The following is an 11797-nucleotide window of genomic DNA, read 5'->3' as shown; positions in this document are numbered from 1 at the left end:
CACACACCAGGCCTTGTTCTCACAGCCTGCCATTACACATTACCTATGGTTAGCCACTAACAGTCTCCATTAACAGCTAGTCACCCTCCTCCAGCCAGATGGTTATCCTTTATCCAACTGTTCTTCTCACTCTATCCCCACCTATCCTTTACTCCTTTTATCCTTCCCCCACACTATTTTCTGCACATAAACTGACTTTTATTCTCAGTAACATCTGTTCTGTGGAAGGGACACCGGATGTTCAACTTTAACTCTGATTTTTCTTCACAGATGCTGCCAGACCTGCTGCGCTTTTCCAGAACGTCCTGGTTGTTGTTTCTGATTTACATCTTCAGCAGTTCTTTTGGTTTTAATTTACCGGTAGTTTGTAATTCAGGTCCAACAGCCTCTGTCCCAGTCTCTGCTGTCTCTCCCAACGCCAAACAGTGACACTGCACCTGCACAGCTCATGGACAGGTGTTGTCTTGCTGGCCACACCCCTCATTCAATCCCATTGGCTGCAGGACCACACAGACTCTCCTCCCATTGGTCTAGAGCTGCCGTCAATCAGCCGGGCCCCATTGTGATGAGAGTGGAGGGCTAATCCCTCTCTCTGTCCTGGGGTGAGCTTCATAATTCACAGTGAATGGGGCAGTATCACAGAGCACAGGACCTGGGGGCTATTCAGCCCATTGGGGCTGTACTCTCTCCCTCTGGAGATGCTGTAAGTCTGTCCCAAGTCCCCTCCGATGTGCCCACAGGCTCCCAAATCTTTCCTTAAAAAGTAAATTCCAAGTCTGTTTCAGAATACCTGCTGAATCTGTGTCGTTCAGATTGTTCCAGGTGCTCAGAACTTTGAGTAAAATAGTGTTCACATTTTCACCTTGTATTATTTGCCAATTACTTGAAAGTAGTTACTAAAAATTGTGACAGTGTTAACAATTCCTCTCTCTCTGCAAATTCAAGACCTTGGAACCAAATCTGCACCAGATCGAAATCACTGCTTCACCTTCTCAGCTCCAAGGATAATTATCTGTGCTTCAGCTAGCTCTCCACAAAATAGAGGAATGCATCTTAATTTATTAAGATCAAAGAAACAGACCTTCAGTCCAATTCGTCTGTGCCAACAAGGAATCCAAAACTAATGGATTCCCATTTACCATCTATTGGCCTGTATCCATCGAAACCATTCTTGTTCATGTACCCAATTGGAAGCCTTTTTAATGTTGTGACTTTGTCAGCCTCCACTACTTCATCTGGTAGCTCCTCCCATACACACACACCACACTCAGCTTGAAAACGTTGCCACTGATATCCCTTTTAAATCTTTGCCCTCTCAACTTCAACCCATGTGCTCTCGTTTTGGACGCACCTAACCTGAGGGAAAAGGACGCCAGCTGCTCACCTTATCCACGCCCCTCGTGATTTTATAAATCTCCATGAAGTCACCTCTCAGTCTTTGACTCTCCAGATAAAATAGCCCCAGCCTATTCAGCCTCTCCCTGAAGGCCAAATCCTCCAATCCTGGCAACGTTTTTGTAAATCTTATCCAAACCTTTTCAGGTTTCACAACATCCTTCCCAGAACAGGGAAAGTCAAACTGAAATCAGAATTCCAGATGTGGCTTAATCAACGTCCTGTCCAGCCACAGTATGACGTCCCAGCTTCTGTATTCAATGCATTGACCAAAAACGGAGAGTGTTAATGGAGTCCCATTTGCCAGCGGTTCACCCTTATCCCTCTAAAACCGTCCTCTTCATATACCCAATCAAATGCCTTTTAAATGCTGCAATTGTACTAGCCACCACCCCTTCCTCTGGCAGTTCATTCCATACTTGCAATGCCCTCAACATGAATAAGATGCCGCTTAGATCCCTCTTAAATCTTTTCCCTCTCACCTTAAGCCTGTACCATCTCGTTCTGGACCCAACGAACTTGGGAATCAGTGCCCTGTCCACCCAGGCATAAGCCCTTCTTCGGGAAGGGCTTATGCCCGAAACGTCGATTCTCCTGTTCCCTGGATGCTGCCTGACCTGCTGCGCTTTTCCAGCAACACATTTTCAGCTCTGATCTCCAGCATCTGCAGACCTCACTTTTACCTCAGGAGAGGCCCAACAATCACTTCACTAGATTTCCAGAAAGTTCCAGAATACACCCGATCATTTTCCAGGGCTTTATCCACCTTGATGCGATTTAAGACATCCAGTACCACCTCCTCTGTAACATGGACACTTTTCAAGTTATCACTGTTTATTTCTCCAAACTCTCGAGCTTCCATATACTTCTCCAGTAAAAATGGCGTGAAATATTTGCATATCTTTCGCACTCCCTGTGGTTCCATAGACAGCCTTGTTGACCTTTAAGGGATCCTATTCTCTGGTCCAGCTAATCTTTTGTCTGTGATATATTTGTTTAATCTCTTTGAATTCTATTCCAGGACATCCCAGAAAGGCCTACTTCACGGACCGGAAATTTCCTCTGACTTGATCAACACATACCCTCCACTTCCCGCACCTCCGCCTTTACCCCACCCCTCCAGCCACAATAAAGAATATAACCCTGCGGTCTTCACCTTCCACCCCACTAATCTCCAGATACAGCACATTAACCTCTGTCATTTCTGCTACCTAAAGTCAGACCCCACCACCAGAGACATATTTCCCTCCCCACCTTTATCTGTGTTCCGCAGAGACCATTCCCGCTGCGCCTTCCTTGTTCGGTCCACACCCTCCCACCAACCCACGCTCCACATCCTTGACCCTCCCTTGCCGCCATGGGAGATGTAAAACATGCGGCCACACCTCCCTCTGACATCTGTCCAAGTTCCCAAAAGGATCTTTTCACATCAGGCAGAGATTTGCCTGCCCATCCCAAAACCTCATATACTGCATCTAGACACTATGGGAAGAAGGGCTTATGCCAGAAACGTCGATTCTCCTGTTCCTTGGATGCTGCCTGACCTGCTGCGCTTTTCCAGCAACACATTTTCAGCACTGGGGAGAATGTGCCAACTCTAACAAAGACAGTTGCCCGAGGCTGGAATCAAACCCAGGTCCCTGGTGCTGAGGAAGCAGAGCTAACCACTGAGCCACAATACTGTGGGATCTTTGGTGCTGATGCGCTGCCCCACCGATACCTCAGTCACTCACCCTGCCTCATTTCCTAAGAGGCAGTGATGACGGAGTGAAATTATCGCCAGACAGTTAATCCAGAGACCCAGATAAGGTTCTGGTGACCCGGGTTTGAATCCCATCACGGCAGATTTTGGAACGTGAATTCAATAAATATCTGGAAAAAATAATCTAGTGACAACAAGGATTCCACTGTCAATTGTTGGAAAAACCAATGTGGTTCACTAATGACCTTTAGGGAAGGAAATTGCCATCCTTACCTGGCCTGGTATGCATGGGACTCCAGACCTATAGCAACGTGGTTGACTCTTAACTGCCCTCTGGGTAAACGCAGCAATAAATGCTGGCCGAGCCAGTGACAGCCTCATCCTGTGAATAAATAAAGAAACAGGTCAGGTTTTGTTCCTTCTCTAGTAGGTACATCCTACAAACTGAATCTGAAATGTTCTCGTTCACACTGAACAAATACCTTTCCATCCAAGCCCTTAACACTACAGCACTCCGAGGCCATGTTGGTAAAGTTAAAACCCCTTATCATTGCATCCATATTATTCTTACTGATAACTGAGGTCTCCTGGCAAAATTGTGTCTCAATTCCCCGCTGACTATTGGGAGAGAGTCTATAATACAATCCCAGTAAGATGGTCATCCCTTTCTTATTTCTCAGTACCACCCAAATAACTTGCCTGGTGGTACTCCCAGGAATATCATCCCGAAGCCCAAGCATAATGTTGTCCTAATCAAAAGTAGGCGGCACGGTGGCACAGTGGTTAGCACTGCTGCCTCACAGCGCCTGAGACCCGGGTTCAATTCCCGCCTCAGGCGACTGACTGTGTGGAGTTTGCACATTCTCCCCGTGTCTGCGTGGGTTTCCTCCGGGTGCTCCGGTTTCCTCCCACAGTCCAAAGATGTGCAGGGTCAGGTGAATTGGCCATGCTAAATTGCCCGTAGTGTTAGGTAAGGGGTAAATGTAGGGGTATGGGTGGGTTTCGCTTCGGCGGGTCGGTGTGGACTTGTTGGGCCGAAGGGCCTGTTTCCACACTGTAATCTAATCTAATCTAATGTAATCTAAAATGTAATCTAATCTAAAAACACCTCTCTCCCTGCTCTGTTGCCCCCTTTCTAAACTTGCTATAGCATCTATACCCTGGAACATTAATCTGCTAGTCCTATCCATCCCTGAGTGATGCCTCTGTAATTGCTGTAATATCCCAGTCACATGTTCAAAACCATAACCTGAGCCCACCTGCCTGACCTGTCAGGTCTCTTGCACTGAAATAAATGCAGTGCAACTGGTCCGTCGCACCTCATTCTGTGACTTGCTCTTGCCTGCCTTGACAGTCTGACTGGTGAACCAGCCTCAGACTCACCTCTTTTCTCACTATCTCTTCAGGATTACCCCGACTCCTTCACTGGTTTAATGCCTCCCGAGTGGCACTAGCAAATCTCCCTGCTCGTCAGGGCCCCATGCTTTCCCCTTCCTATGCCATTGGTACTAATGTACAATGTCCTCCCACTGGTTATTTTCCCTTTTGAGAATATTCTGCTCCCTCTGTGAGACATCCTTGACACTGGCACCAGAGAGACACCACTCCATTCTGATGTCTCACTGTCAGCTGCAGAAACGGCAGACTGTGCCCCTGACGAGAGCGTCACCTATCATCATCGATCATGTGGAACTGGATATACCTCACATTATGTTAGAAGCCAGTCTCAGTACCAGTAACTTGGCTGTCAGTGCTACATTCCCCTGAAAGTCTATTACCACCTACATTTTCCAAAACAATACACTTGCCTGAGATGGGGATAGCCATAGGAGACTCCTGCAGTACCGACCTACCCCCGCCCCCCCTAGCTTTCCTGGCGGTAACCCATCTACCTGACTGTTTCTGCAGTATCCTGCATTCCTGAGACTGCCACCTATCACACCCCCCGGCTCCTGTCAATTCCTCACTGCCTTTAATCACTCCTCCACCAATCCATGCGATCCAATAGGATTTGCAATCACACTTGCTGCAGTCATAATCATCAGGATCATTGAAACTCTCCCTAATCTCCCACATCCGACAGGAACAGCACGCCACTCTACAACAGGCCATCTCTCCGCCTTAATCTACAGACCAAGACAAAGGCACAGTCTTACTGCTCGAAAAATACTGTTCGAGAATAACTTAATGCTTACGGTTCATATCTTAAACATTTAATCAAGGGACCGTAAGACATTAAAAAGAAATCCTCACCTTACTCATTGTAGATTGAATAAAATAAAATCGACTAAGATTGATATTAGAAGAGACTGAAACTCATTGAGCTGATCCCCGGCTCGGAGTACTTCCAAGGGTGAGGTCTCTCTGAGGGCAGCTGTGAAACGTCTCTGTTTCTCTTCTCTGCCCACTCCATTTCCAAAGAGGTTTTTAACTTCACAGCAAGTCAGCTCAGAGAGGTCACTGCTTGGTTTTATTCACTTGGGGTTGCCTTTGCTGCCCTGACCAGTATTTACTGGCCACCTTTACTTGTCTTGGAGAAAGTGGTGGTGAACCGCCTCCCTGAAATGCTGCAGTCCATGTACACCACAGTGATGTTTGGACAACAATCCCCCTCTGGCCCCACATCCCTCCCTGTCTCTGTAATCCCCCACCCGCTTCAGAAATTACATGTTGGTGGCATAAGATTTTTATTTGGATTCATTTTTGTTTAATAACCCCCCCAAAAAAAAAAGTGAAATATTTCACCCCCCAAACAAATTTCTGTTGATTGACCTTTCGGAGAGGCTGACACATGGACGTTGCAGTATTTTATCTCACATTGTACACCTAGAATTATGGAACTTTCTTTTAAACATTGCTAAAAGGGAGGCAATGGCTTAATGGTATTCCTGCCAGATGAGTGACATGTGCAATGTTCCGAGGATTAGGGATAGAATCCCAACATGGCTGATGGTGGCATCGGAATTCAATACAATCTCGAATGAAAAGGCGAATGATGACCTTGAAACTATTGTCAATTGTTAGAAACCCACCTGGTTCACTGATATCCTGTAGGGAAGGAAATGGTCATCCTCACCTGGTCTGGCCAACATGTGACTCCAGACCCACAGCAATGCGGTTGACTCAACTGCCCTCAGGAAAAATACTTTACAAACTGTTAACAAATACTCCGCAGGTATCACTTAAAAACTGGCTGTTCACATTGGGACCATGTGAATATCTGAAGGGCCTGAACTAAAACTGAGTTTCAACTTCACCTTCTCCTTGTCTCACATCAGTCTGTTTACACCCAACTCCAGAACACTCTCATTGAGCCAAGCAGCCCTCACAGTGCAGCCCTGTCTTCTTCATTGTCTGCTCATACCTACATTGCCCTCAGCCTCCTGTACTGTTCCAATGTATCTCAATGGGAGCTCAGGAACAGCACCTCATCTTTCAATTCAGCCCTTTGTAACCCCAGAGTCAACATGGACCTCAGCAGTTTCTGAATGAACAGACAGTTGTCAGAAGCTGGAACATTCCACCTGAAAAGGTACTGGAATTTGAGTCCAAAAGGATTTTTAATGGGAAGTTTGCAGGTAATTGAAAACATAAAGTTTACAGGTTAGCATCATGAAGTGGGTGGTTGGGTCTAAATCTGAGAGTTCTTACAAAGAGACGAAGTGTAATTTGGATAAATCTGTGCTCCCTCTCAGGCCAATATCTCCTTCCTCAGCTGCAGGGCCCAGAACAGAGCACACACCCAAACGGTGATCCAACCACGAATTTGTACATCTTTCTGCTTAACAAAAATATTGGAGATATCTTCCCACAAACAGAACAGACAAACCTTTCTCCTTCCACAGTTAAATGCCAATGATATTCAGATCCCGATGACTCCATTGACTGTAAAAACTTGCTTTTGAGATCCCAGCCTCAATTATTCTGATTTAATATCCTATGAAATGAATTCACAAAACAAGACTCACAGTCAGTACAGGAAGAATTAAAGACATACTTTTTTCTTGGTATGTGCTTGATGTGTAAATGTCTCTCTTCAAGTTGCACGCCTCCCCCCACCCATCATAGGAAGGGGACATGCACATGCGCTTCACTGTACCTTACCCCCAATAAAAATGGTGGCCATATCCCAGAACCTTTCACCGCCTGAGGGCCACAGCCATTTTCCCATCTGCTGCAAACGCAGGATTAAGAGTTTCTAATTCAGACTTACGAACCACACAGAGTGTAATTAAAACTTCCCAGTCTAAAGTGACTCATTATCTCCCTGCCTCTGAGGCCACTCTCCCCTTTCCGGTTTGCGTCTCGCACATTCACCAACGGCCGAGACACGTGGCACTGCATCGGCTGAGTTACTGGTGACGTGTCATCCCACTGGCCACGCCCCTCATTCACTCCCATTGTTTGGATGACCAGCTGGTTCCACTTGGTCCACCAGTCCCACCACCTTTTCCTATTGGTCCGAAGCTGCCATCAATCAGCTGGACCCCATTGTGAGGTCAGTGGTGGTATCCTCCCCCTGTCTGAATCACACCCAGAAGGTGTATGGATGGGGTCAATCAGGAACAACAAGCAGAAGGTGCTGGGAAAGCTCAGCAGGTCTGGCAGCATCTGGGAACAGAAATATGTCCAGTGGCCCTTCCTCGGATCCGATGGGAGCTGGGAAAATTAGAATCTTGACAGCATGGAAACAGGTATTCGACCCAAAATGTCCACAGCGTCCCTCCGAAGGGTATTCCACCCAGACCCATTCCCCTACCCTACTACTGTATATTTCTCCTAACTAATGCACCTAACCTACACATCCCTGAATATTATGGGAAATTTAGCTTGGCCAATTCAACTAACCTGCAGATCTTTGTATTGCAGGAGATAGGGGTTAAAGTGTAAATAACAGGGAGGGACAGAACCAAAGAGAGACTGGAACATTTGGAAAGAAAAACGAGTGGATTACGATCTGGCTGGGAGGGTTTATAGCTGTTAATGGAGGGGACAGGAACCTGTGTCTGGCAGCATCTCAGTGGAGGTGGCAGAAATGACAACTGATGATCTACGTTCTGCTGCAAAAACAGACCCCGAGCTTCCAGCTGCCTGCCACTTTAAACACACGAGCCTGTTCCCTGGCCAACATCTTTATCTCATGCTTACTGCTGTGTCCCAGTGAAGCCAGAACATACCAAATGGCCCCATATTTCGAGGACTGCAATTTCCCCTTCCATGTGGTCAATACCATCCAATGTATCTCCTCCACTTCCTGCACCTCTGCCTTTGAAACCCACATCTCCAACTGCAACAAGAAGAGACCCCCCCCCTCCACCAAGTCCTTACCTTCCACCCAGATACAGCACATCATCTTCTGTCATTTCCACCAGCTACAATCAGACTGCACCACCAGATTCTTAAGGGGTTTGACAGAATAAATACTGATGTGTCTGAGGGTAAATACGGAGGGTGGGGGGGGGGGGGGGGTGGGGGGGGGCTCTGAAACCAGATTCTGAGCCAGTCACAGAATCAAGGGTTCTGCTTTGGGTTCGTCAAGTTTAAGGCAACACAGACACTGGTAAGGGGTTTGAGTAGCAATGGAGCCGGGATGAGGAGGAGATAAGCAACGGTTTAGAGATTGGAATTCCTGGTGTTTGGGATGTGTAGATGTCTAATCAGAAGGTCAGCTTCGTGTCAGATATAACAGCAGTATTGTGAAGAGTCTAGTTCTGCTGCATGGTTCCCAGTGAGAGGGAGAGGCTCAGCAGTTACGGAAAGGAACTTGTTAGGCAACGGGTTTAACCATTACAATGTTTTATTGGAGGAAACTGCACCAAATCGAGTAGTGGGAGCGTGGTAAGCAGTTTGATAACTGAGTAACAGTGGAGTAATGGAGAGGGATGATGGGGAGGGAGAGCTGGGCATCGTCAGTGTACATGTGAAACCCAACATGGTACTTTTGCACAATGTCACCTCCTGGCAGTATGTAGGTGTGATACAGGAGGGGCCAAGGATAGATCCACGGGGGACACCAAATGCAAGGAATTCAGAAAGGAAAGGGAGAGTGGAGATGGAGCAGGATTTTCCAACAACCGTGAGGTCAAATATCAATTTATCACAGAATGGGAGAGAAGGACCATAAACAGAAAAGATAGAACAAGGAACAATGTCTGTGAATCGGTGAGGGGGACTGATGTGGAGGAGGAGAAAAGAGAGTTGGAAAGTCTATGGTTTAGTGAGATTAGGGTAAAGGGTAAAAATGAGCTCTGATAAGGCTTGACATGAGATGAGATTGGAGAAAGATGTAGGTTTGGACAAAAACCGGGAACACCACGTGAGGCAGTTTGACTTAGTGGGCTAGTGGGAGGGAGGGAAGCTACAGATCGGATTATCTCAATCTTAGTGACAAAGAAACTCCATGTACTCCAAACTCTTGTTGTTGGAGAGAAGGATGGAGGAGACAGAATGATGGACAGTGTTTCACAAATAAACAAAACCTGGGTAAGTGATATTTAAAGCGAGTGAACAAACCAAATGTGTTTAACTTTTATCCAAAATATTAAAACAAATGACTGAAGTCCTGGTTCGAATCCCATCTTGGCAGATGGTGGAATCTGAATTCAAGAAAAAATAACTGGAATTAGAAATCTCCTGATCTCCATGGAACCATTGTCAATGGCAAAAAAAAAAAACCCTGCCAACCTGACAGTCGCCCAGCAAGCTACTCACTGAAATAATCACTGCAAAGTCTCAACAAAGTAATGAAACTGGATGGACCACTCGGCATCTAAGAAGGCACCATTTAATACAACCACAGAATCAGCCCTCTCGATGGTGCAACGTCCTCCAGACTAACATCTGGATTTTGGTGCCAAAATGTGCAGAGCTGTCTCACAGCCCAATCAAGGAACAGCCTGACATAGTCATACTCAACCCTTACAGACAATGACCAGACACCACCATCACCATCCCAAGATATTGAGATTGTGGTGATGGAAAAGCACAACAGGTCAGGCAGCATCCGAGGAGAAGGAGAATCGATGTATCGAGCCTAAGCCCTTCATCACCCTGACTTGCTGTGCTTTCCCAGCACCAGACTCTTGATTCTGATCTCCAGCATCTGCAGTCTTCACTTTCTCCTGAAATCTCTGGATATGTCCTGTCCCACCAGCAGGACAGACAGGCAGATGTGGTGGCACAGACAGGGAGGATTTGCCCAGGGAGTACACAGCATTGGCTCCGGAGACCAGGAAGTCTCATGGCTCCTGCTGATTACCACGTCCCGTCCTCCCTTGGAGGATGAATCACTTCTCCTTCATGTTGAACAACATTTGGAGGAAGCACTGAGGCAATAAAATGGTGTCAAATGTCCTCTGGGTACAGGATTTCAATGTCCATAATCGAGACTAGCTCTGCAACAGAATTACTGACTGAGCTGGCCAGGTCCTAAAGGTTATAGCTGCTCAATTGAGTCTGCAGCGGGTGGTGAGGGAACCAACAAGAGGAAAAAACATACTTGATCTCATTGTTATGAATTGACCAGCGGCAGATACATATGTCTATGACAGTATCAGTACGAGCGACCATCACAGATTCCTTTTGGAGACAAAGTCTTGCCTTAAATTTGAGAAAAACCTCCCTTGTGTTGAGTGACACTATCACCGTTCTAAATGGGACAGACTTAGAAGAGATGTAGGATCTCAAACTGGGTATCTATGAGGAACTGTGGGACATCAACAGCAGCAGAACTGTACTCCAGCACAATCTGTAATCTCATGGGTTTGTAAATCCTGCTCTCACCCACCACAATGGACAGTAAAGGAAGGCATGCCATGAGCAGCACCAGGCAGACTTGAAAATGAAGTGCCAACCTGGTGAAGCTATTAAACAGAACTACCTGCACATCAAACAGCATCAGTAGCAAGCAACAGAGCTAAGTGATCCAACATCCAATGGAACAGATCGGAGCACTGCAGTTCTGCCACACCCAGTTGTGACCGGTAATGGACAATTAAACAACTCACTGGAGGAAGGATCACAGAAATCCCCACCTTTACTGATGGAGGGGCCTCACACACTCATGCACCAGATAAGATGACAGCATTTGCAGCAATCTTCAGCCAGAAGTTCAAAGTGGGATGATCCATCTCATCCTTCTCCAGTGGTTTCTAACATCACAGATGTGAGTTTTAAGCCAGTTCAGTTGAGTTTGAATAACATCAAGAAATGGTTAAGTCGTGCAAAGGCTACGGGCCCTGCCAATATTCTGGCAATAATACTGATGGCTTGTGCTCCAGAACTTGCCACCCAGCAAGCATCTACCGATAATGTGAAACATTGCCCAGGGATGTTCAACACAAAAACAAAGGGCAATCCAACCCAGCCAATTTCCCTCTATCAGTCCACATTCGATTAGCAGTAAAGTGATGGAAAATGTCATCAACAGAGCTGCCAAGCAGACGCTGCTCAGCAACAGTCAGCTAAGTGACACTCATTTTAGGCTCCACCACGGCCACTCAGCTCCCGATTGTGTTACCGCCCTGATTCACAATCTGGCAACCAGCTGATTCCCAGAAGTGACATGAGTGTGATAACTCAGTCCCACTCCAAGACCACTATTTCTAGCTGATTCCACCCTTGTCTTAGCTCATATACTTTCATCCACCTTGTGTTGTCTCCTGACTTCATTTTCCAAACACACTCAGGGCCAGCTTCCCA

General features: G+C 46.6%; 1 long non-coding RNA gene across 1 annotated transcript in view; it reads right to left on the bottom strand.

Moving 5' to 3' along the window:
* Window positions 1-3367: 3367 nt before the first annotated feature.
* The window catches only part of LOC148142418 (uncharacterized), a 313258-nt gene continuing 304828 nt past the window's right edge, over window positions 3368-11797 (bottom strand). Inside the window, exons 2-3 of the long non-coding RNA XR_015752092.1 lie at window positions 6927-7034; window positions 3368-3479 (exon numbers count right to left, since the gene is read on the bottom strand). This is a non-coding gene — a long non-coding RNA (uncharacterized LOC148142418). The remainder of the gene's footprint in view (window positions 3480-6926; window positions 7035-11797) is intronic.

The sequence above is a fragment of the Chiloscyllium plagiosum genome, unplaced genomic scaffold (genome assembly GCF_037043375.1).
Source record: "Chiloscyllium plagiosum isolate Xiang-an unplaced genomic scaffold, Cpla_swu_hap1 HiC_scaffold_29, whole genome shotgun sequence".
Taxonomy (NCBI): domain Eukaryota; kingdom Metazoa; phylum Chordata; class Chondrichthyes; order Orectolobiformes; family Hemiscylliidae; genus Chiloscyllium; species Chiloscyllium plagiosum.
Note: the sequence above shows the minus strand (reverse complement) of the source record. Positions and strands in the feature narration are given on the sequence as shown.